The sequence below is a fragment of the Aptenodytes forsteri genome, unplaced genomic scaffold, assembly GCF_000699145.1.
Source record: "Aptenodytes forsteri isolate BGI_AS27 unplaced genomic scaffold, ASM69914v1 Scaffold69, whole genome shotgun sequence".
Taxonomy (NCBI): domain Eukaryota; kingdom Metazoa; phylum Chordata; class Aves; order Sphenisciformes; family Spheniscidae; genus Aptenodytes; species Aptenodytes forsteri.
In genome coordinates, this window is record NW_008795885.1 from 6,211,883 (window position 1) to 6,238,947 (window position 27,065).

Sequence of the window (27,065 nt, forward strand, 5' to 3'; positions counted from 1 at the left end):
AATAATAATAATGATAAAAGAATATACAAAACAAATGATGCATAATGCAATTGCTCACCACCCGCCGACCGACACCCAGCCAGTCCCCGAGCAGTGGTGTCCCCCCCGGCCAGCTTTCCCCCAGTTTATATACTGGGCATGACGCCACATGGTATGGAATATCCCTTTGGCCAGTTTGGGTCAGCTGTCCTGGCTGTGCCCCCTCCCAGCTCCTTGTGCACCTCCAGCCTTCTCAGTCGGTAGAGCACAGGAAACTGAAAAGTCCTTGACTAGTGTAAGCACTGCCTAGCAACAACTAAAACATCGGTGTGTTATCAACTTTGTTCCACCCTAAATCCAAAACACAGCACTGTACCAGCTACTAGGAAGAAAATTAACTCTATCCCAACTGAAACCAGCACATCATAAAATAACATAACTAATAAAGAAAAAGGTCTGATGGATATAATTTAACTGTTTCTGGAAGAGGTTGTAAAATATCACGAGTTTGTCATAAATATCAATGTAGTAATGTTGCAAATTGAAGTTTTCAAAAATAAACAGATACAGTATGACTATGAAGGAAACAAACCAAAATCAGTAATGTAAATTACAGTAGTCAAAAAAAAAAGGAAAAGAAAAAATAAACACTTTATTATGTTGTCTTCATTATACAAAAAAACACAAGTGATTAAACAAAAAAACATAAGTGAAAAGTATATTAGCTATCTTATTACATGGTTATTTCAAAATGGGAATCTCCTCTTCAGTAACAAAAATGCATGTGTCAATAAAAATAAGCATACATATTAATAAAGCCATAAGTTAAAATACAGTATCTCTCATAACAGTAAATGTATGACATCTTACATTCTTTATTTTTCTGCTTTTGGCATAGAAAGTTTATGAAATTTCTGTTTGTGGTTTTCCAGTGCTCATGAAGACTCTTGGAATTCTTAAAACAGATAAATGCTGTAGTCACATTAATGTACTCAATAAGCTTTTAACAGCTCCTAAGTTAAATCGGCTATACAACCACTCAACGACTGAACATCATCTTGATGGAGTGTGATTTCACACAAGGTAAGCATGTGCCCTTACAGTAAACAGGATGCAATACCTGACTGCCTACCCTCTGATATTCTCATAGCCAACTTGATTCCTGTTCCAATCAGCTAATCACAGATGCCCATTTGCCTTTATGCCTCCAGCTAATATATACAGCTCTGAAACAGTCACTTAGCAGCCACTCTTCCACTAGCCTCCATATGGAACCAATGGTCTTATCCTCTTCTCTCTACCTCCTGTTCTTCTCCCTATTGACTTATGTTCACACTTCTACCATTCCAACTAACAAAAGAAGAAGGCTTAAAATGCTATAGAGTTGTCATAAATATATTGGGGGGTGGGGGGTGGGGGAATCACAGTACAACATGCTTGTCAGTCTAAGCAAAGACCAAGGCTTAGTGTTAAAAATGAAGATCTTCATATTTCCTGAAAGTTCCTGTGAGAACATGATAAAAGGACAGCAGTCCTTTTTCATGAAGCATGAAAACACTCAAATCAACAGCTGAAAAGTTTAAGTCCACATTTTCATAGAATCATAGAATCATGGAATCATAGAATTATAGAATCATTTAGATTGGAAAAGACCTAAGGTTGGAAAAAACCTAAAAGACTTAGCTTTGTGGTTGGATTGAGTCTAACCACATGACTGTGTCATGGTTTAATGGTTAATTCCTAAATTGCTTATTAACCTTAGACAAAACGAAAGTAATATTCCTAAGAAATACCAATAGAAGTAATTTAACTACGCAAGGATGTTCAAGATACTGGGAAGTTATTGTAACTAGGGAGAAAACATTACAGAAGAAGGTAGTGAAGGTGCCATTCTGTATTTCCTCCACAAAAAACCTCTCAGAGGAAGAAGTATAATTGTTAATTGTCTCCATGAGAGGGTACCCGAAGTACAGTAATGGCTTCAGTACAGAGCCCAAATACCAGATTAAGCTCAAGGTCAGTGTTTTCGTAACAAATCTTCCAGGCAAAACATTACTAATCACTATAGAGCACAACAAACTGCAAAAGCCAACACCAACATTTACAGCAAAAAACAGAGCATGGCACAGATCAGATAAACTAATATCAAGAACAGATGAATCAATATTGTGACCGGCAATTATTAACAGATATAAACCCCTTCTAATACACTCTGGTAAATCTGCTATTATCTCAAACCCTTCGAGTCCCTGTTCAAGCGCCAAAAAGGACTGTCATGGTTTAACCCCAGCTGGCAACTAAGCACCACACAGCCGCTCGCTCACTCCCCTTCTCTGCAACAGGATTAGGGGAAGAGAATTGGAAGGGTAAAAGTGAGAAAATTCGTGTGTTGAGATAAGAACAGTTTAATAACTGAAATAAAAATATAATAATAATAATAATAGTAATAATAATGATTATGATGATGTAATGAAAAGGAAAATAACAAATAGAAAGAAATAAAACCCAAGAAAGACAAGCGATGCAAATGAAAACAATTGCTCACCACCAACTGACCGATGCCCAGCCAGTCCCTGAGCAGCGCTCCCCCTGCCAAGCTACTCCTTAGTTTTCTTGCCAAGCATGATGTCATGTGGTATTGAATATCTCTTTCATCAGTTGGGGTCAGCTGTCCCAGCTGTGTCCCCTCTCATCTTTTTGTGCACTCCCAGCCTACTTGTTGGTGGGGTGGCATGAGGAACAGAAAAGGCCTTGACTCTGTGTAAGCACTGCTCAGCAATAACTAAAGCAACCCTGAATTATCAACACTGTTTCCAGCACAAATCCAAAACATAGCCCCATACTAGCTACTATGAAGAAAATTAACTCTACCCTAGCCAAAACCAGCACACACTGCCAAGTCCACCACTAAACCATGTCCCTAAGTGCCACATCTACATGTCTTTTAAATACCTCCAGGGATGGTGACTCAACCACTTCCCTGGGAAGCCTGTTCCAATGCTTAATAACCCTTTGAGTGAATACATTTTTCCTAATATCCAATCTAAACCTCCCCTGGCACAACTTGAGGCCATTTCCTCTCGTCCTATCACTTGTTACTTGGGAAAAGAGACTGACACCAACCTCGTTACAACCTCCTTTCAGGTAGTTGTAGAGAGCAATGAGGTCTCCCCTGAGCTCATAGCTTCTCATCCCAAAGACATCTTGAGTCAGCGGAAAAGGCAAAGGAGTAAATATGGGTGGAGAACCCATGCAATCCTCTCACATAAATAGACGAGTATTACTCATTGTCTCCCATCTTTAGCGGGTAAGAGCAACCAAGATAAGAACCAATCAGGTGTATTTCTAAATCAGACCCCGATAACATAAAATATACTTGAATCATAGAATGATAGAATGGTTTGGGTTGGAAGGGATCTTTAAAGGTCATCTAGTCCAACCTCCCTGCTGTGGGCAGGGACATCTTCAACTAGATCAGGTTGCTCAGAGCCCCGTCCAACCTGACCTTGAATGTTTCCAGGCATGGGGCATCTACTGCCTCTCTGGGGAACCTGTTCCACTGTTTCACCACCCTCATCATAAAAAGAATTCTTCCTTATATCTAATCTGAATCTACCCTCTTTTAGTTTAAAACCATTACCCCTTGTCCTATAGCTACAGGCCCTACTAATATGTCTGTCCCTATATTTCTTATAAACCCCCTTTAAGTATTGAAAAAGCTGCAGTAAAGTCTCCCTGGAGCCTTCTCTTCTCCGGCCTAATCAACCCCAGCTCCCTCAGTCTGTCCTCATAGGAGAAGTGTTCCATCCCTCTGATCCTTAGTGTGGCCATCCTCTGGACCTGCTTCAACAGGTCCACGTCTTTCTAGTAGTGAGGACTCCAGAGTTGGATGCAGCACTCCAGCTTCTTCTGTGTATCTTTAAGGCTCAAAGTGTTATGTTTATGGGAGTATTCAAGCATCTACCTCACCTTCACCTTACTGTCTCAAGAGTTGTCTCCTACCACTCTGAAATGTAAACTGTGTCTTTGTTGACTTGGTCTTCACTTTCTCAAATATGACATTGGAGAGGTAAAGTTTGATACTGGGTAGTCAGCAAAAGACAGTTCATAAAGAAATAGTTATTTGCTAGGGGAGGCCAATCAGCTTCACAGTCTGCTGCAAAGTGATACTCTTCCCTTTTTTCTGTTCCCTTCTTCTCTTAACAATCCTTGCAATTGGCTTACTTTCGCTTTTGCTTAACCATGCCCCAAGAAAGTACAATTTGTTACTGGACAGTTAACAAGACCATAAGCAGCATGACTTTAATCTATTCTCATCTGTTTTGCCTGACAGGGTATTCTTCAAGTCTCAAGTTGTTTCTAAGCACACAGGTAGGACTGCTTTCATGGACACATGGATTTCAAGGAATGAGGCCTCCAGCCAGTAGATGCTTGCTTCACTAACCTACAACTTCCAGATAGACACAGATTATCCTTGGAATAATTCTCCTTAGAGTTCTCTGACATCCAGACATACTCTTCTTGAAGCTTTCTCAGAAGTCTTTGGGATAAGCAATAGCTTCAGGGAATTACACCTTTAGTACTGGATGTGCTCCAGGCAGAGTTTGCTGAATTCATCAACATTGAACAGGTGCATCTGGAGGAGATTAAAAATAAAGGTAAGATGTACACCCTAGAATTTACCAATATGTGCAAGAGCTAGCAGAAGAGTAGGGTGAAGTGATAGAGAACAAATATGGATAGATATTTCCATAGGTCTTAAGAGCAGAAGGAGCTGCAGCAGTTTTTTACCTTGAGTCGATATTAAAAATTATTCCAACAAAATAGAAACAATCTCTATTGCTTCTCTTTTTGTTTGTGTGTGTGCATATTGTTTGTGCATTCTAGAAAGCAGCATCTCTGAGATTTGCAGGATAGATAATGACTCTGAGCATAGCCTTTTTTTTTCTTTGTTTTTTGTAATAAATTCTGTCATGTCCCCTTCCTCTTTTGTCCCTCACTATTTTTCACAGACTCGAATCAATAGAATCTACATAATAATTCATGAGATTTCATCAGATCTTTCATCTTTATGCTTGAGACATTAAATGGTGGATCCATGTCTTCTGGGGAACAATCTTTGAGAATTTCATAATTGCTATTTCTTAAGAAAAGGCATAGTCCATATGATTAGTTTGAAGCTCACAGTACATTTAACCTCTACTGTCCCTGTCAGGATAAATTCTCTCTGTGATAGGGTAACTGCATTTGCCCTACAACAAGAGGACATAGTCAAAGAGTTCACATCATCATTACTTCTAAATAGCCTTAATTATTATAAGGCTTAGCTATGACTCAGGAATTTCAAGACAGGAAAATAACCACCCAGCATCTGAGTGCATGAATTCTTGGTCCATGCAGTAATGGCTGTATATTTAGGCTAAAAGTCATGAGACTACTTGAATGACCCTATAGCAGAACTTTTGGAGCAAGAACCACTGAAAAATTAAAATCTGGAAGATTTCATAAGCAAAAAAAATGGGATAGTGTAGTATTAACTACTGTAAATGCCTGTAGTTAACAGTTTTTAATCTGAGAGGTGGACAAGAAAAACAAAGGAAAATAAGTGCAAATCCAAGAAGATACATGGTTTAAAAACTTCTAGTTTAAGAATTAAACTCCTGAGTTACTTATAGTGTTCTTAAAAACTTTACACTGGTTGATAACTAACAAGTTATCCAAAATCTAAAATCTCCCCCCTCATTTTGTTTCTCAAAGAATTTCCTATGTGTCAAACTACAGCTCCCAAAATGGCAGTTCAAGAAGATCTCATCAACAATGTTTAAACTAGACTGTTATCAATTTCAGAAGGCTACGACCATGAAGAAGTATTAGAATTTTCTGAGCTTTTCTTGCCAGTAAGAAAGGCAGATGGCAGTAAATTTTGGAACCATGGGTAGAACTGTGTCTATCCTTGCCTTTTGTCTCCACCACTCCCTTATTCTATGCTAGACTGCCAGGTGGCCATAAACTGCAGTTTTCCAAAATAGAGAAAGTTTTCCTCTATTTTTATTAACTTCTAAAACATGACGGCTGAAAACTTATTAAGAAGAAAGCCTCCAGGCAAGGTGAAATAAATTGTGAATCATCTCCCAAGATAACTATGTTTTCCCAAATGGACCCCTACAATCCTTATTACACTATAAAAAAAAGACTTTCACAGTGGGAGGAAATGTTCTCTTTAAAGGTCTGATTACACTATACAGCACCCAAGGAGTAAGTGAAAGACATTTTATGTGAATGGCTTTGAGTATTTATAATTTCCACTGATGCTGATTATTACTGAAATTCCCAAGCTGCGTTACCCCAACTCATTTTCTTTTCAGGACGAGGCAGGTGGGCTACCATATATAGTCAAAACTCAGTAGCCATTTAGGAAGTTATTGACCTCCTGCCTCTTATTTGAATTGCTGCATTTGTAGTTATCACCTAGGAAAGGATAAAAATTGCAGTCCATCCCATCATATTAAATAACAGAAAACATTCTGCATTTCAATCACAGAGTCTTCAACTGTTAACGCAGTTTACTTTTGGAAACAGCTTGGGACAGAATCCCTACAACTCTGAGTTATATATATTCCTCTAGCTGATAAGAAAGTAGAGCCATTGCGTAGGTTTTACTGCCACTCTGGCTTTACATGCCACAAAACTATTTATCTCATCAGATACTAGTTTAGTGGCAGTCACATCTGTCTTTCTGGCACAGCACTATGTCAGCAAGTACATTAAGTGAAAGTGAAGCAGACCTAGTTTTCATGCTAGGCAGTGTACAGCAGAAAGGATGCAGTGGCAATAAATACAGTAGATTAATAGATCTGGAAATTATACCTGCTCCCAGCATAGAAGTATTTTTATCCTGCTTCTTACAGCAGCTGGTAAGAGGGAGAGAGGGGGAGAGGGGAAACAGGTGGGGGAGGGAAGAACGTCCTTATGGCTTCACTTTGGTATGTTTTGGTTCACGTTGCAAAGTGTTCTTGGAAAGCATGAAGTAGACTAATTTAGGATGAAAAAACCCAGAAAGATGTACTCAGGGATACATCTAATATGCTCCAACTGCTAACAGGTAACCAGTCCTCAGTACGGGACAAGAGTCAGCTAGCAGAAAAAACCCATAGTGTGCACATTGTTTTGGCCCATATTCACTTTTTTGGTCTTATTGGGCTGCATTACTTCAATAATAACACAGTTATTGAAATTCAGATGAGGAAGCAGTAGTCTACCTGAGGGGTTCCTAATGCTTTAAGTCTGTCCAACTGAACTCACTGCAATCATCTGACTATACCCTAGAATACACCTTTAAATTTTTTATTTACATGTGAGGCACTGGAAGCAGTTTGGACAATATTACTGTAAAAGTGACGACACAAAGGACATCATGAAATTCTAAACTTTTTCAGAAGGAAAAAAAAATAATGAAATGGCAAATGCAGCAGATTTGAAGGGCATCAAACTCAAGTTATCTTGGGCCACTGGTAGAAAATAAATTCGAAACATGAGATTTTTGCAGACGATGCTTGATTAGAAACGCCTTCTCATGTACTGGATAAGGTCTCATCTCATCTTGTGGCAACAGTTTTTAGAAGAGAGAGAGTTTCCAAGCACTAAAAAACTTTCAGGATAAAATGACAGAACAATCTGGAGAAGAAAAGAGAGGGAGGGAATCATATCATTCTGGTTTGTCCGCCATGCTGTCAGCAGGTTACAGCAATTTTTCCTCCTGTGCTTGAGTTATATATTAATTCAGATATTTTAAGTTGCAGTGACATGACACCATGAACATATTTTCAGTGTGTATATATCTACATAAGTAAATATCATCTCCTCTCTAACTATAGCAACTGTTCTTGAGTCATATTATTTTGTGTTTTTTAATGAAATATAATAAGTGCAAGAATATATTCCTGATAATTTTTTTCTTTCATTTAAAAGCTGCTGAAAATTCTACTTAACAGATGTTTATATTGATTTCTATGGAACTTTTCCTGAAACTAGAAAGATTTTATGGTCCAATCCCTACAATTTTTAAAGAAAACTGTTTTGGAATGAAAGTATCCATCACATAGTTTAATTAAATTAATGAGTTTATTTAATCAATAGATTTGCGAACTAAGCAAACATTGTAGCAATACCATTACCCATTGAAATACATTTATTTAAATATTTGGTTGCAGTTTAACATGGTTCATTATATGCTTTAGCAATATTGTATAATGTGCATAATAATGCAAGAATATAGCCTTGGGGCACTGTATCCAGTATTAAAATTTCAGTGCCCCTTAGGCAAAGAGGAACATGAGATGATATAACACTTTTGCATCTCAGCTTCAACTTGGAAGCTTAAGGATAATTAATGAGGGACTTAGAGGAAAATATTGGGAATAAACAAATAGCCACTCAGTGAATAACAAAACCCATGGGATATACATTAGGTTAGGCTTTGCCCTCCAGTGCTCTCGCAGTATAATTAAGTAATCTTTGTGGAATTATACTGGAAGACATTGCCAGAGCTTTTTTGTTCAATACAAAGTAATTTAAGACCAGTGTACAAAAATATTCCTCAGACCTCTAAATATTTTTTTCTGCAAACCCATATATTAACATATGTTACATGTGGTATACATTAAAGGTACAGTACTTTTAATTTGTTCTAGTTTTCTGAAGTGTTTTATTTTAAATGTTGACAAAGGCAAATGGTTCTTTAAACAGAAAGAAAGGAAGACAGAATTTTTTGTTGTTTGAAAATAGATAGCCTAACTAAATTTCTTGTTACTGCTGGCCATGTAGCTTCTGAAGTAGTCAAAAAATCAAATGTTGAGGTAACTACTGATTTTGTTTAATCTCTTCCTGAGTTCTATTCCTGCAGTGTTATTGGAATTGTGAGACTTTATAAGTAACCAAAGATGCTTAGTTTATTACAGGAACAGTCATAAAAGAAAAAAATCAGAGACTGAAGGTCAGAGTTGTGCAGCAATATTTTACAGACTTCAGTGATCAGTAGTAATGACTCACTAGGATGGAGAGAAGAGATAATTCTTAATATTAAATGATATCTTTAGTGTTTAGTGTTGCTGGTCTGGCATTTCTGAATAGCAATTCTGTCATCCAAGTGGAAAAATCATAGGAAAACTATCCATATAGATGGATATGTCCAATATTTAAAAGAAAACAATTTCATGCTTTCAAATAGGTAGAGAAAGGGCTTACATGGAGAAAAACTGTAGCTTTTGTGGCTCTAAAATGTATACTGTATTTTTCCCCTGTGATGAAATAACAAAGCAAAAACTTTAATATTAAAACCAATAATATGAGTTAATATGGGCTAGCTGAAATTAGTGAGGAACTGAGCTAGAGTAAATAAAATCAAACCAAGCCAAATATGTAGGACTTGAATAATCACTGCATTCTGCCATGATAGTACAGATGTATGATTGCCTGTTCACAGATATCTGCATAATGTAAGGGGAAGAAAATAGTGCATATTTCTTTTAAAAAGTGTATGTCTTAAAGCTATCCAAGGGTAAAGGTAGGTTTTACTTGTCTTGAAGTCTTGTCAGAATTTTTCTTAATTATTTATTTATTCCAATACAGAATATTCAGATAGAATTCTGTTGTGTTTTAGTGAATATTCCAAAATTTAAAGGTCTGAAAAGTCAAAGAATAGAGTCAAACAAACTGGAATCAAAGATTTTACGGGTGAAGACACATGGCTAATAAAAAATCACCACTACTAAAGTCTGACTTGCTGTGACTGAAGAGTATGTCTTGCATTAAAAGTATGGCATAAGGATTCCTCCTAACGCCAGCATTATATTTTCTAAATCCCATTAATGTACAGTGTTAAACCCAAATTTTATTAAAACCACCATTAAATCCACTGCTGACTTAATGATTAATACTCTCAGCAAATACTCTAGGTGGGCCTCATGGAACAAGTAAAGAATCTCTTTGGGTACCTTTCAGTAAAAGATGTTGAAGTGAAGGAAACACATGTTGAGCCCCAACAAGTGAATAATGTTTCCATCGTGGTCTGAAAGCTTTAGCTATGATTCTGCCAGCTGGTGCACAGCTCTGAAAAATGAGAAACTAAATATCAAAATAAATTGTGTTTTGATCCCAGTCTTCTACACCAGTCACAGACACTAATAAAACTTAAAAGTTTTTCCAGATGGCAGATGCATTCAAGGCAGCTGTTTCATTGTCCTACGCTGTTTATACAGGGAACTTTAGACCACTACAGGAAAAATCACTGAGGGTCAGCTACCTATGTAGTAGGTAGTCCTAGTACTGTCCTAGATTGGTCCTTATTTAGTAAGTTTATACATAATCAAAACAATATCACATGCCATTCATGATATATATGTATATACAGATGTCACCATCTCTCCAGAAGAGCACAATGAGCTGAGTATTCATTCCTATAAAGAACCCAAGATAATGCAGTTTTCACAAGTGCTATGTAATGCTTTAGTGTATACCAACTACATTATATTCCTGCTGATGATTGCTTTTGCTACAGATCTGATTTCTCAACTTATCATATATCTAGTATCTTTTTTTCTCATGTGGCATCATTCATAAAAAAATCTAAATATAATACATAAATGTGATTTTACAAAAGAGGGACTCTACCTGAGAAATGTGAAATTCTACCAAACAGTGCTTTCTTCTCCAGATACCCTATAATAAAACCTTTTCTTCTTTTCCTACACACTCTTTGAGGAAATGCATAATGATCTAGCATTTTGGAAGTTAGGAAAAAAATTTAAACAAAGGGAATGAAGTAGCCTCAATGACCTTCCTTTTTTATGTATCATAATGGTTATTCAATTAAAATTATTGGAAAAATATCCTTAGCTTCAACTGTAGTCTAGAGAACACTTCATTTTGGTTCTTTGAATTCAACATTAGTTACAGCTGTTACCTATTACAGCAGTTATCTGTTGTATCAGTATTGCTGTTCCTGAGTTGTGTGTTTGTTCACAGTGTTTCATTTTTGTCAATGTTAACCATGATTCTGTAAGCAATGATGCTACCAAATGAGTGCCACAATAAACAAAAATTTTATTTCTTTCGTGAGTGTATTATTGAATTCCAGAGGACGTCCACTCCTTTTATAAAAATCTTGAAACTCTGAATGAAAAATACTTAAAACATGTGAACAGTAGTATATCTTGGAACGGTACTACTGTTGCATGTTCAGAACCTACAAAGAAAGGAGATGAGTATGGGAGTCACAGATAAAACAGTATAAATAATAGATTTTTATCAGCTCAGTGGCTAGATTTCACTTCTTAAAAGTTCTGAGTGCTTAAAAAAAGTGCAAAAAAGTCATTAAATTCAAATAGATTAATTGAAATTGTTTCATGTTTTTGCTTCTACAAAAGTAATTCTACTAGTTGAGAAAATAATATAAATCCCTAGATAAGTGAAAAGCAATGTAAAATATAAACAAAGTAAACATGGCAGCGTAAATTAAAGTGTAAGTTGGTTAATGAAATTGGTAACATACTTGTTCAGGAGAAAAACTATTAAATTTTTAGCTGGTCTTATAAGGATAGGCAAAAGGAGGTTGCAAATGAGGTTGATAGAAAGAGGGGGTGTGGGTTTTTTGAGGCCTGGGTTCTGAGACTGTTAACTGCAAATCAGTGGTGTAGAAATGTAGTAGCTATTTTAAGAGCTCTGCAATATGTAGAGTGCAATTGATTCTGAATGCTCTGGATGGTGATCTATTAAAATGTCAGAAATATAAAAGCCCTGTTGGGTAGACAACTAGTTTTATAGAACTTCTCTGTCATATTACTTTTTACTGTTTATTGATCTGGTAACCAAAGAGACTGGATAATAAGTCCTTCATAAAAGGTTGATCTCTACATTGCTTGCCATGTAAAAGCAGAATTATTTGACCTAAAAAATCAAAAACTGATTTAATTTATGTGCTCTGAAAAACATCCCAGATGAGACAATTGAACAATTCAGAGAAAATATTCTAGAAGATATCCATAATTTGCCTTCATGAAGATTTGTTAAAACTGAATATTGGGGGTGAGGGTGACAGATCATTTGAATATAAAATTCCACTTTTCCTCCTTTGCGTGTGTATATATATATATATATATTTGCAATATGTGCTCTGGCAATGTTAGTAGCTCCCTCATAAAATGCAGGTCAGGTGGTTGAAAAAGGCAATTGAGATATGTTCACTGGCACTAATGAGTATTCTCTGAGTAAATCAAAGCTGTCTCAAAATGAACACGTTCATCTAATGTCTTTATATTCTTAGTAATGCAAGTTATCTCCCACACCTGCAATTTTTTATGACAATTACTGGCCTCAGAAAGCCATATAATCTCTTTCCATTTAAGGGCCATAAAAAACACTTTGTAAGTGAAGACACTACTATATACTAGGTTATATCTGGTATGTTGTCTAGCTAAGGAGGGTGGTGAAATAAATGAATTTGGCATCTTACATGCACAGTGTTGTATCAGCTGCATACAAAGTATGAACAAATCCTAATGTTGAACTTCAGGGTCTTTGTTTGTCTGAATTCTTCTCATTCTTTTGGTCAATGGGGAATCACTACAGTTACCCTCTAGAGATGTATAGCTCCCCTAGAGAGGGAAGGTGGTGCAGATTTTCTTTGCAACCGTCACCCCACAATGCTAATTTCTGATTTGATTGGTCTTTTTTCTTGATTTCTGTGCTACCATTTGTTTTATTTCTAAAAGCAGACAGACAAACCCAATATATGCATATATGAAATTATCTGTAGATTTTAGATATATATTTTAGATATAGATATAGATAGATGTAGAGATATGTATACTCCAAGCTAAATTTAATATAATCCAGAGAATAAGTATTTTTTCCTTCTAAGTGACTTGCATGAATACTGACATCATAAAACCATACAACCATGGTGCCATTGTATACAATTTATTACACAGTTCTAAGAAAAAAAAAAGAAGAAAAAAAACCCCAATAGATTTTAGATATAGATATAGATAGATGTAGAGATATGTATACTCCAAGCTAAATTTAATATAATCCAGAGAATAAGTATTTTTTCCTTCTAAGTGACTTGCATGAATACTGACATCATAAAACCATACAACCATGGTGCCATTGTATACAATTTATTACACAGTTCTAAGAAAAAAAAAAGAAGAAAAAAAACCCCAAACCTAAGTCCAGAATGCTTTTCTCTTATTTTCATTAGAACAGCAATGGAATGTGCTACACGTTAACTACGACAGCAATCTCAGACTTGTAATGGAGAGACCTGAGCAGGATGAGATGGACCTTAACATATAGGGTATAAAAATAAAGAGGAAGTTAAAAACCTGGCTTTGTAGTGAAGATTTTCTTCAGAAACAAAGTAATTGTCCATGAGATGGTTTCTTTGGTTAAGCATTTGAAAGGAGAAGTTCCAGGATTTAACTCTCCACAGACATTCTCCAAAGTTCCCCAAGTCTGGAGTAAAGGATATTGCATTTTAGAAAAGGTGCACCATGAAACTAAATGCCTAGCTATATTCTGGTACAATTAGGCAAGCAGGAGAAAAGAAAGGAAAACAATTTCAGACTAAGAAAGTACTGTCTCCTACCTCATCAGTCCAGAATGGGCTGTAAATCTTCTTTAATATTAAGTAGCAGTTTGAGGGATGCAATTTGCAGACATAAGACAGTATCTTTTTAAATTTGACTATTTCTAAACTGTCTTAAGAGAACCTTTTAAAGAAATTTATGAGCAGTTGAACCATGCAACTGCAATCTATTTAACAGTTATCAGTCATTGTAAAGCACGTTAGAATACATTTGGTTTATATTTCACTTAGAATTTCCTTTTTTAAAAAATTACAATTATCTAAATTCAGAAATTTTTTTTGTTGTTGTTCTGTTTTTGGTCAAGCAAAGTATCTCTTTCATTTGAACTGAAATAATTTGCCTTTTATCATTTAGAAATGTCAGCAAAATGAAACAAGCAACCAAGTGAAGAAAATCCATCCTATTAATTAGTCGTCTTCTACTGAAGGATTCCCTGTGGGTTAATAGTCAAAGTATGAAAGACCTCACTGAGTGATGAAATGCCTATTTGAGAAATCTGCTGGCAACTTTGTACCTGTACCCTTCTACATATAGAACCATGGAGGACATAAAGAAATATTAATATCAAAGTGCTTACTATCACAGCAAATCACTGATAAAAAGGGAGATTCAAACTAGGTGGTGTTTTAATTGCAAAACTTATTTGCATGAATATTACTTACAGCCTAGAACTTTTGAAAGAAGTGAGTGAAAGAAAGGTATTTGATTGAGCTGGCCTTCCCAGTTATAAACCAAAAACAGTGCCTAATCTTATTGAAGTATACTTCACTATTTTTCCTAGTTTAATTTTCTTTCTGTTAGGCTGTAGTTTTGAGAGGAAAGTGTTACCAACCATTAACAATTTAATTTCAAAAAAATCTCATCTCTAAAAAAAGCATCCCTATTTTTTGAGAATTCTCCAGAGTCCTCCCTATTTTGGAGTAAACAGTTAACTGCTACAAAGGTTCACATCTACACTAATAAGTACCGTGCTATTTCTGCTCTTTTGCCCAGCTTGAGTGGAAGCCAGTCCAATTCCAGTCTAAGAGGACTTTTTAACATGGCATAGCGCCATGGACCTTTCCACAAGGGGCTGCATGAATGTAGATTCAGAATGGAGGAGTATTTTTAAATTATCTGCAAACTCTCAAAAGGCAGATTTGTTGACCTAAGTGGATCCACAACATCAGTTTATAACTCTGTTATTCTTCTGGTGGCTTGTCTCCCTGTCATCCACACTCCAGTCAATTCCCTCTGGAACAACCAAACTTGACCTGATTGGGTTGAAACCTGCACTTGGATGTCAAGAGATTTTGTTCCAAGGCCTGCTACAGAAATTGGTTTGAATAGGATAGAGCTGAAGTTGTTTCTATGCAGGACAAGGTAATTTATTTAGGTGGCTGAGAAACAGCTGTCTTATTATTTGACCCTCAGGCTAGTTAAAAATAAATGATCAAACACAAACAAAATCTCATATTTTACATGGGAAGTGAAAAATAAAGGTAAATTAAATGCAAAAGTTTAGTTGGTTAATAGGGCCTACCTGTGAGTACTTCAGCACCTTCCCACAAGGCCTGCAAGATACATAATAATGCCATGTCACAGAGAGGCAATATTGACCTACCACATCTATTGCAGTGAATAAGTATCTCAACCATGCACAAACAATGCTGCACTTGGAACAGGAAGTCATAAGCTCACTGCTGTTTCTGTTTAAAAATTTGAGTTACAAAAGAAAATACTGCAATCTAGCTGCAAAGTTGTGTATCAGAAAAGATAATAATTCAGTGTGCATATTATGAGAGCAGGACACTGGAACAGAGCAACATCTGAAAGCTGATGGACCCTCCTCAGGGTGCTGCTACAATGGGGTAAAATTAATGCTATTGAAAAGCTGGAGTACAGCCTCTTTACAAAACATGGTCACTGCTTTCTAAAATCTGAGGTCAGGCCAGAACCATAAGGGACCTATTGGTTGTTGGACACACAACATAAATCTCTAATATGAACAGGAGTTACAGGCACCCTCATGACAGCTCAGTCATTCAAGCACTCTGACATATTGAGAAGCCCGTTACAGAAGCCAGTCTTGCAAGCTCTCCTTCGCACAGACCTTACCCGTTCACACAAGTGCACATGTAAATAAGGGTTTGTGACAGAATCAAACCATTCATTGTGCCTACACAAATTTCTTCTCTTCCATTTCACTTTAGCAATTATTTGAAAAGCAGAAAGCCATGCTCCTACAGGTACAGTGTTTCTTCTGTAATTATCCTTTGGACATACATATCATATTTAAGAGCCAACAGCAAGAGATATTTTTCATTCAGAATAATTAGTTGCTTAACTAATTTTAAGCAATGAGGAGCGATTGGCTGTCATACCTGTCTGGCTGTCAAGATTTCTATTCTGCTCCTGAAGGATTTTTTTTGTTTTGGTTTGGTTTTGTATTATACAGTAAGATTCTACATACTCAGAACATTAATTATGATTGGTATTTTTTAAAAACCTTAGGTTTTATTAAACACCATTTAGAAGGAATTAGTCACTGAATTATTGCTCATTCCATGCCTGTTAGTTTATTTTCTCCATTTTGTGTTCAAAATTATCTGTGAATACGAAGCAACCCGAAGTCCTATTAATGTAAATGGGGGAAAACTTCAGTTTAATTTTTATATCCTTTCTTATCTGCTTACATAAGTAAACTGATTGCAGTTTGGCCCTTGAAAAGCAGGCTCTTATGGGGTAAAATCTTTAAAATCAGTTTAAATATGGAACATATTTGCTATCTTAATTGATAGTAAACTTGATCACTAAACTTGAGATCCAGTCTTTAGATCCAAACTTCCTCTTCCACCCAGAGTGGAATAATGTTTAACATTGTTCGGCTCCTTTTATTGATAAAATTAAAGATTAGCTATTACACATATTTCTCATTATTGAAAGGCATATAAATGTTAATGAAATTTCAGTTACATTTTGGTTTAAATTCATACAAAGTTCAAATGGATTTAATTATCTTATCTGACTATTCAGCCTGATCCAGTTACAAACATCTTTTTGTCTTATGGTTCTCCTGCCGTTCCCAATTGCCATTATTGTTTTGTCTGCTGTTTGTTCTGGCATGTGCAGCAGTATAAAATAATAAATACATCACTTCAAACAAAAAAACTTGGTGAAAGAGTCCCATAAAGAAGAGGTTAGTCCTGCTATTTCAACATCCTAAGGAATGTTTTATTCTGAATCTTCAAATTTTTCATTGACTTTGAGAAACATAACTGAACTTTTCACTTATATTCTCTTTACTCTTTCAGAAAAACAATGTCAACTAAATTAATTCTAAAATCATGTGAAATTGGGAGATTGAAGGAAATGTGGGAAATGGTGATTTTCTAATGTAAGATAACTAGAGTGTGCATTTCAGCAATTTCTTAGTAAAAACATATTAATTAAGAATATCTATTTCTTCTTTAGAGAGGGAGATTTGAATTCCAAGTGGCAGAAACTTTCTTGTGGCAAAATAATTTTGGTTAAGCAGATACATGCTCCTTCCAGTTAAATGTTTTCTCTTTGTGAAAGTTCAAAACCGTATTGCAGCTAGTTGAATGACAAACCCACTTTGCCTCATTTTTCAAACCAGCATTATTGTTTTACTGGTTAGTTTGCATTCTGCTTTCAGGAAGATGGTTTGTTTTTTGTCTTCTCTAAAAAAATGACAGTTTGATGAGGAAAGTGTCAGACTATTGAACATGAAATGGATGTGCTATCCCTAAGGAAAAACCTGCTAAAACAGGTCAAAAGCTGTCTGAAAAAAAAAAAATTAAATTTATGAACATCTCATAAATTTACATGGCAGGAACAATTCACAATATAAATTCAAATATCCATGTTTCTAAAAAGACAGCATGTAGTGAAAAAATACCTACCTTTCTTGTGAAGGATTCTATATAAACTTAAGGTTTATACCAAACATTTTTGTCACCAGAGGTTTTCAAAACTATTAGAAAGTCTAATAATTTCTGATATTCTCTCATATCTAAACCCAAAGTTTACCAGAAGATGAATGCCATGTGTCACAGGAATGAGCTTCCTTTTGACACTCTGGCATTTCCTTTGGATCCAGAATTAGCTGCAGCACTTATCCAGTGGTGTTGTAGTCTGAGGTTACCCTTTCAGTAGTTCAAGAAGGACATCTCTGGGGACATTAAATGTTTCCTGACATAGACAAGTGACCAGCACAGACTGCTTTTTGTCAGCTGGATGAACTCCACAATGATAGGTCTCTGTTTCTTATTACTTAACCATTAGGACATACCTCAAAAAATCTCAGGCTTTTTGGGGGCCTGCATTGCTGTGAAGAAAAGTCTTATCTCAAAGCTTAGCATGTGTTTTCCCAATACATTGTCATCTCAGTCAGGGTCTAAAACACTATAATTATATTAAAGCAAAAAACAGTTGAATAGATAAATAATCTGGACCAGTTTCATTCTGGATCAATTAAATATTTGATTTCAACCTTACTCAATGAATACTTCAGCTTGTAATTCCTGAATTTAATTTGTCCCAACTTATTTCTGTTTTTGAGAAGAAAGGTGGAAGAGCCCTCAAAAGATTGCATCTAAAGTTATGAACCTAAACTGGGGTAAACTATCCTCAATGTAAGTTACTCTAGAGTCATGTTTTCAATGTGAATGTCTGTTACCAATCTAAAATTCCCTAATTTTCTCTCAGAAAATATTTGGCCAGAAACATTAAAATGTATACTTTCTGTAACTATTTTTGCCAGCAACTCACTTGCTAGAATGGTCACAGAAACTGAAGACAAAAGAGTCACAATCACATCCTAAGCAGATTCTATTTTTTATTCACATGAATATTCATAGTGGAAATGTAAGGTGTTTGGACAACCTTAATTGATTTTCTTCTGCTAGTTCAATATTCTTTTTCTGGTCCTGGTGGAAACCAGAAAACAAAAAAGAATCATGCAAATGTCAAAAGAAAAAAGAAAAAGAAAGGAAGCAACCAAAGTCACTTCGACCTTTAAATACTTCTTTTTGTACATAGGCTATGCAAATAAACAAAATATAGGAAAATTGAGTTCTTGTGCTGGAAGAGAGGAAAGAGAACAGCAAAATAGAAAAGGTTGTGGTAAAAAGAGTTTGCATACAATGCCTTTTTCAGGAAACACATGCATACAACCAAATATATTGGAAACACATGCATAAAACCAAATATATCTTTTTCTTGTACTACGTGCTGTTTTTTCTTAGTATGAGAACTGTTAAGAGATGAACACAAAGTACTGCATGCAAATATGTTTTTACTCAGATACCAAAATATCTATATTTAACATTGTTCATGGTCCCCAGAAATAAAAACGTATGATTGTACTTCACAGGAAAAAAACCTCATCTTGATAGAGAGATTGCCTTGTCTTATGTACAATATTAAGAAGAAATAAGATAAGTCGCTATGTTGGAACCAATTATTTTAGCAACAGAATTCAAAAAGGAGGTCAGCTAACTGAATATTCTTTTCTTTCAAATGAGCAATTAGAGTTCTGGAGCCCAAATGTTTTAAATATATTGTGATGCCATTTCAGTTTTTATCTGCAAAAGCATGCTATTAATCCTACGAAACACTTACTAAACTAAATAATCTGAGAAATTAGAAGAAACAAATTCCCAATTAAAAATAGATTACTAGAGAAACCTCCTTGAACAGCTTCTTGTAAAAGCAAGTTATTAACCAACCATAGCAGGATCATTAAATGTAACAATACAATCTTTTTAAAAATGTCTCTATATTTCAGATAGCTTATAGGATTTAATTCCTATTGGGCATAACATTTTAAAGTCAATTGCAAATTGAAACATCATGCAAATATTTAGAATAAATCTATTTTCCATGGATTTTCCTCCTCTTGAGTATAAGTTGTAAGTTTTGCATCACTGCAGCAAGATTAGAATGCATCCCACTGGAACTCATTGGTGATCCTTTTCCTGGAGAAATTTACATTTCCTTTTTAATGTAATACAGAATGATGACATAACACTTTAAAATATACTGTATGAGATCAGTATACTAAAACAACCAATGGTTCACTGTGTATTAAAATAAAACCTGTGAAAAAACACAAAATGCCAATACCCACCAGAATATCTAAACACTCATCCCTATTCTCAAGTCAATTTAGAAAGTAGTTAAAAACACATTAGAAGGGCCTATTGACTGATTAAGCATACCAGCGAAACATCCAAGAGGAAGTAACTTAACAAAATGGCCTTCATTCAAAATTTTGCATTGATGAATTACCCATCTATTAAAAAAGGTATTTTTAATGAATTCTGCAGATTAGCAAAATGTTTAATGAAGTATGCAATGACTTTGATTTTCCCCTACAACTAGAAGACAAAGATTACTTTTCATCCCTCAGAATACATTTATGTTTAGATAATAATTATTTTGATAATAAGTACTAAATTAGCATAATTAAAAATCTGCAAGATAGCTGTAAAATAAGGCTGTCACAATACACTTCAGAAAAAGTTATGTTTATGACTAAAAGGGTTAAAAGAAGTTTGAAAATAGTCTGCTTTATTTATGTTGCATCTTTGTATTTTAGCAAATAAAAAGTATTTTTACATGACAGATATCAGTAAGTTAAATGCATACTTCCATATAACCTTCAACCTCCCCCACTTCAAAACCAACCCCCCCAAAAAAAATGCAAGTAAGACACCACTTCATTTCCAGTCTTAATCTATACATAGAGCAGTATTTCACCAAAAGTCAGTATGAAATAGTGTCATGTAAGATTAAATATATTCCACTAATCTAAATAATTTATATAATTAATTACCTGAAAAAAACTTTACCAAAGACAATAGTTTTAATAGGCGCATTCAAGTAAGAAATCTAAGGCTGCCAGAATATTTTCTCATCTCCTCCATGTATTAAAAATAAAAATAACATAAAAAAAATTTGCCCTGTTTTTGTCTGGGATAAAGTTAATTTTCTTCATCTTTACCTCAACCCATGAATTGTACTTTTTTTTTCCTGATTCGCTCCCCCATCCCACTGCAGTGGTGGGAGAATAAGTGAATGGCTGTGTGGTGTTTAGCTGCCTGCTGGGTTAAACCACAACAAATTTATAATCTTTATAAAATTTTTACAAAGACGGGCAAGTAGGCAAGGCAACCTAGAAAAGGCAGTGTTTCTTGAAAAATTTAGACAATAATTCATTCATTAATTATTTCATTTGAAGGTAGGCAATCTGAGTGTTTATGGAATACGTGGGTCTGAAGCATACAACTAGGTGTGTTGTCCTGAATGGAGATTTACTTTTGTCTAATCACCTGACCTGTGCTCAGGACAGATCTAATTTTTTGTGTCTGTACATACAGATAATAGAATTCTAGGTCCCACCTTACATGGGTTTAGGAACATGTTTAAAAAAAATTTCAGGATCATACAGACACGTCTTTCATATCAAGATGACTTTGTAAATGTAGATTGTAATTCTCAGGAAAAAAAAGAAAAAGTAAATGTATTAATAATCCTATATGAAAGGTTCCTAAAGGCATGCTCAAAGCCAATGAATTAGCCATGAACGTAAGAAACCTGGTACTGGGCTTCAGAGTCCCTGTGGGAGCCCATGCTGAGCCCCACACAGGCTAAACAAGTCAGAGCTCAGTGCAGTGCTGAAACACTACTGTGCTTTTTACACAGCTTTGTACATTGACAGGCACTGACCTGTCCTGAGCAAACTTTTTTTGTGGTTAGACTCTCTGTTAAGTCCCTGTGTGGATGTAGAATTGGTGTATCTGGAAGCCACCTTTTCCAAGATGCCTCTTTAGGAGCCAGACTGACATATTTATGAAGGAAAAATGGAGTAAATTCTGAATGACAGTGACCTTCAGTAACAGATTTTCCATAATATTTCCCATCCCAACTTCAAGAAAATGAAGTCTAAATTAAATTTTACTCACAATTAAAAAAAGAATCAGACAACTTTAAATGAAAGTTAATTTGAGGTAGGTACATAACTATAGTGTATACGTTTCTTGCTTTTATGATGTCATTGTTAGCTTTGGTTCTTTTTAGTGTCAGTTGAGTCTTGCAGTCAGAACTGAAGGAGAAGGGAGAGTTGCTCTTTTTCACTTAGTGTGTACTATCTTATGTGGATAACCAAGATCGCATGCTAAAGCTAATCAATATTAACTGCCAAGTGTTGCTTTTTCATCAGAACTTCCGTCATGTGGCTCTGTTAAATAAAAAACTGTCCCATGGAGACTACTTTACTATACTGGTTGGATATGGGTTTTAACTAAAACATATTGCTGCCATTCACTGCAAAACCACTCTTTGTGATAGCTTTTCCCCCACCCACCAACTTAGAGACTTCATGTTTCCTATTATATATCAAATTGCTTTATTACACCAAACATCATTTGATGTTCCATAGTGAGGCACAATCCCTGTAGGCTTAATCATGGGATTTTAGCTTGCTCCTAAATCTCTTTCTCTACCAGTTCTTCAGTGAAACTAACAGCAAGAGGTAATATTTAAACAGCACGCTCTGCAACAGAATTATCTTTAATCAATTAAATGTAGTCAGTTTATTTTTCTAGGTGAAGATGTTTGCTTGACACTGATCCATGACCCTTTCCAATGACTTTGATATTGTACTAGCTATCACCTCTCTCTTCATGGCCACCCAGCTGATTTTAAAACCATATGATAAGGCAGCTATACTAACCCATTTAAATTTACTTATCTATGAAAGAAATGAGAGAGGTGTGGTTAAATTTCACTAAAGTCTATGCATATGACACCGTATTCTTTGTGTTCTTTAATTTTGGAAATCTTTTGAAATAAAATACACTTTGATTTCTTCTTTCTAAGCCTATGTTGTTTACTGCTCTTAGTTCTGTTATCCTTTAGTCTCAAACTCTTGAAATATGTGAAACATTTGAATCCATGTGTGTTAAAGATATTTGAGTCCTGGTAACCTGATTTAAGATGTTACTGTTTGCCCTAGTCCCATTTGCAAATGTACCAATTCTAGTATCATTTCTAGCTTCTGTGATTTTTTTCCTGCAATGCTTGGATTTAAAGTAGAATTGAAAGATGAACAGAGCAGCACGACTGAAAACTCCAGTCCTAGTGATCTTTCACTTGTTCACAGACATTTTTAGTAGCTCTAGGATGAGCAGCTGAGTGATAAATTAGCTGAGATCATCTACAAACCATTAGTGAAATTAATACAGAGCCTCTTCCAATAAAAATAGCTTGAGATTTTTCTACCACTTATCTGTCTTCAGAGGACAGACAAGAATTAGCTATATAATGATATCTTCTGTACTATTCTGGTCTTTTTTTAATGCAACAATGATTCAGACCTAGCGGAATAACCTCCACTTGTCTATAAGAATTTTTCTTTTGAACTGAGAATCCTTTTCTAGGATTATTTCACCTTCTGGGAACCACTACAAACTGCGGTATGTGCTTAAAACTCTCCTGAGGCTCCCTGGCCAGGGCAAGGCAAGGTGTCACCCACCCACTTCTTAAAAGATGTAAAAGTGAGGGGAAAGAAGAGAAAGCTTCTGAAATATGTTGGTTCAGGTGCTCCCTCTTATTTCCACAGGGACTAGGGTGAGGAAATCTCTGCTGCTGTATTTTCTTATTCTACAATGCATCAACAGGAAAATAGCTGGCAGTGCTTTGCCTTTGGTAAGGGGCACAATGACCAGATCAAGAATAAAACTGCAAATATAGAAACATCTCAAGAGGAGAAGTGTGCTATAATTCAATTCATAGTTTGCCTCAGGAGCAGGAGAGGATTACAAATTGTTGTTTTCTCTACACTGAAGAATTGATGCTCAGGCCTTGGCACTATTAACTGGCATACATGCAGATTTATGCTAATTAAATATTCCATTGCTTTTTGCCACACAGTTTGCAGATATACTGATCTCACATGGTTAACCACTGTTACTGTGAAATATGACCTTGAAAAAAAGTCTGAATAATATATTGCATATGCGACATGGGAAACTGCATAATTCTGTGGGAAGACTGTGGTGTATACTCTGGACATTTGTTCACATAGGTGCCTGAGCCAGTTGCTGAATAATTCTATTAATTTAGACTCTCATATTACACTAAGCTCAGTATAACCAGTTTCTCTACTTCACAAATTACAGATTTCATACACTCAGAATGTTATGATTCTGCATAAAATTCCTGAAAAAAAAAAAATAATACAGCTGGGTTTGACCAGAAACATAAATACATTCTTATTGTCAACTTTCAGTTACATCTAGGTTTAGGTTTTAAGATTTTTCTATCCAGAAACATTATTACTAAATCTTCATCCTCTTCAGTTATTTCTATGTGATTCATTTTTTCACTCACCTCTGTAGGGCATGTATAAGACATTTAGTACATTATTCACATTATTCATCTGTCCGCTGTAGGGACAGATGTTGATATTTAGATCCCCCTAACCAAATCCTCTTTGACTGTGAAGTGCAGGACATAAGGGTCCTGGCTCCCTGAGGTTGGCATGTTTGGGGAAATCCTCTTGAGAATATGACCATCTGGCATACATTTTGATGACATTTCAGCAGCCTGGCAGGGCTTCTGAAAAAGATTTTAGATGTTTCAGTAGGAAGAGACAAAGTAAATTCCTGTGTTACCAGGATACTGAATTTTCCCTGCTCTGTAGCTCACATAAGCCACAAATAGGTCCAGATCTTGTTCTCTTTGGAGTCAAATTTGAGTTGACTTCAGTAGAAAGAATCAGTCCTACAACAGGATAGGAACTGTTCCTCCTATAGCTGCCAGAATGTGGCAAATATATAAAGAACAAGTATCCTGAAGGGATAAGGTATCTTTAGAAGAAAATACTAAGAGAAAAAAATTCCCTGAACAATAGGACTTAGATAGATTAAAAAGCCAATTTAGGAGAAAAATAGATATAAGTTCTAAATATTTCATAGTTTGCCTGATCGATTCTACTGGTGATGAGGGACAGGAATTTGTGCCTTCTGTAATACTTATTGATGGACCCCTACTAATGTGACTCAGTGTAGCTCATGCAGGTTGACTTACATAAGTTTATAGCCCTATGCTTATCCAGTTCCTTCCTCTGCTAGGAGCCTGGCTATATTCAGGATATTTAGACTACTCACTTCTACTTCAATAGGTAGACTAATGCTGTATCTCCACACTGCTATTAGGCCTGAAAATGAGTATCATCCCAATATCTTCTGTTGCACTATAAAACTCTCTTAAGTGCTCTGTCCTAATTTCCTAATTAAATTTACATCTGCATCCTGCCATCTTTGAAGTACTCAGCACTAGTTTGCTCATTCCAGTTCACATTTTTCTATCTTTTTCATAGTGTTTAAGAGTTTAAAGTTCTAAAGTCCCTCAGATTCTCATTTCTTTTTGAGAAGAATAACTTTTCTACTCTTTTACAGGTTGTGGAGAAAGCAAATTGTAAAGCTTTCCTCTAGGACAGGAACCATTGCTCAAATTCCATTTGTTGACAGAGCCTTTGTTCTTGAAAATGACCATTAACCCTAAGACTCTTGCCTTGCCTTGCCTTGCCTTGCCTTGCCTTGCCTTGCCTTGCCTTGCCTTGCCTTGCCTTGCCTTGCCTTGCCTTGCCCTCCCCTTTCCCTTCCCTTCCTTTCCTCTCTTTTTCCCGCAGTAACCTCTTCTAATTCTAGGCCCATCTCTGATTTAAAAGCTCTCCTCGTCACCCCTCAGGAACCACACAGCACTAGCACCTGCCTCCAATTCTTGCTGGATGATTTCTCTCAGAGGTACTTCTTCATTAAAGTGGCTGTGTCTGATTTGCCAAGTTATTTTAACATAACACTCTAAATGCAGAATATACTAATGACTTAGAGAATACAGAGTGTTATGGAAAGAGGAGTTACAGAGGAAATCTCATCCTCTCTTGTAGGAGAGACTTAAGAGGTCTGACACCTCATAGGGTGACACAAAGGTCAGCACATTGGCTGAAGTTACTGTTTTTAAATTGACAAAACTTTTTTCTTTTTTTTTTTTTTTTTTGAAATATCTGCCTAATAAAGGACTCTGTTATTGAGCTCTCTGTGAGAGAGAGAGAGAATGTAACTATGCTTTCAACAATGACCACATTTCCACGGGAGTAGCATTCTTATTCCACTCTTTGCTCAAGTAAATGCTTCACATAAATTTTAACTGAAATAAGAAAAAAAGCCAACATATTCCAGATCATTACACAATTATTCAAGACAAGTTTTACCTTTCACCTATTCTGTAGCCTAGTAAGTATTTATTGTAAAGAGACAATGAGCCCTCTCCGGAGTGCTATATACCAAAAGGATGGACAGTTTCCAAGTAGTCTATCAGAAGAGGGAAGTCCTGTCAAAGGCTGAGTAATTTTGAGCAGCCCAGAAACAGTCCTTTACTTCATGGGGAATTTTAGCAGCAAAAATATAAGCTTTTGCATAATTTGGATCTAAATTTTGGTTGTTGATACTTATATAGATAACTAATTTGGGTGAAGCAAAGGTATCAATTTCCTAATAAAACTCCCCCCTATAAATCTTAATTTCTTCCTTGCACTGAAAGAGACTTACTACTGAGTACATATTTATGGATGTATTCAGCCATTTTATGATGCAGATAGGCACTTTAGGAAGCCAGTCCTGTATTGAAAAGTTCCTAGGTACCGAACTTCCATTGCAATTACATTTCTCAAACTTGCTTCTTTTCTCCAACTGAACTTTTATTGAGCTTCATTTAAAATATATACTTTTTTTGCTGTGGTTGCAGTAAAAATCACTATACTGCAAACAATACTTTTCCGATAACCATTCCAGAAGATGAAAAATAATGTATGCAACATTGCCTACCCAGCTGAGCTTGTAAAATTCGTATTTGGGAAAGAGCAAACTAGCATTATTTTCTTCAAAAATGGGCTCTTGTCATTTTTGCACTCTTACAGAAAATGGCTTTACCAGTTTATGACTACTCCTGCCTGAAAGGGAAGTAAGAGGAGGGCAGATATTTTTTATTTATGAATACTCCTGTAAATGATATCACTATAACACCCACAGAATTTGATACAGTCATTTCAGTTTTTCCTACCACTGTTTTATTTCTTCAATGGTTATTTATGTAGATATCTTCCATTGTATATATAAAAAAAAATCTAATCTATTATTTCTGAGTTGTTTGAGAATTAACAGACAAAAAACTGACAGACAGCTGGGAAAGATTACAGATAATATTCTGGTTTGTCTTAAAGATTAAATTTATTTGCAAATATAATTTCCCCTCAAGAAATGATGATTCATTGCTTTTCTATGTCTATACATAAATCTTAAATAATCAATCATTTTTAAGCAGTTCACATTTAGGAACATTTGTTGTCAAGTTGCTTTTACATTAAATCTT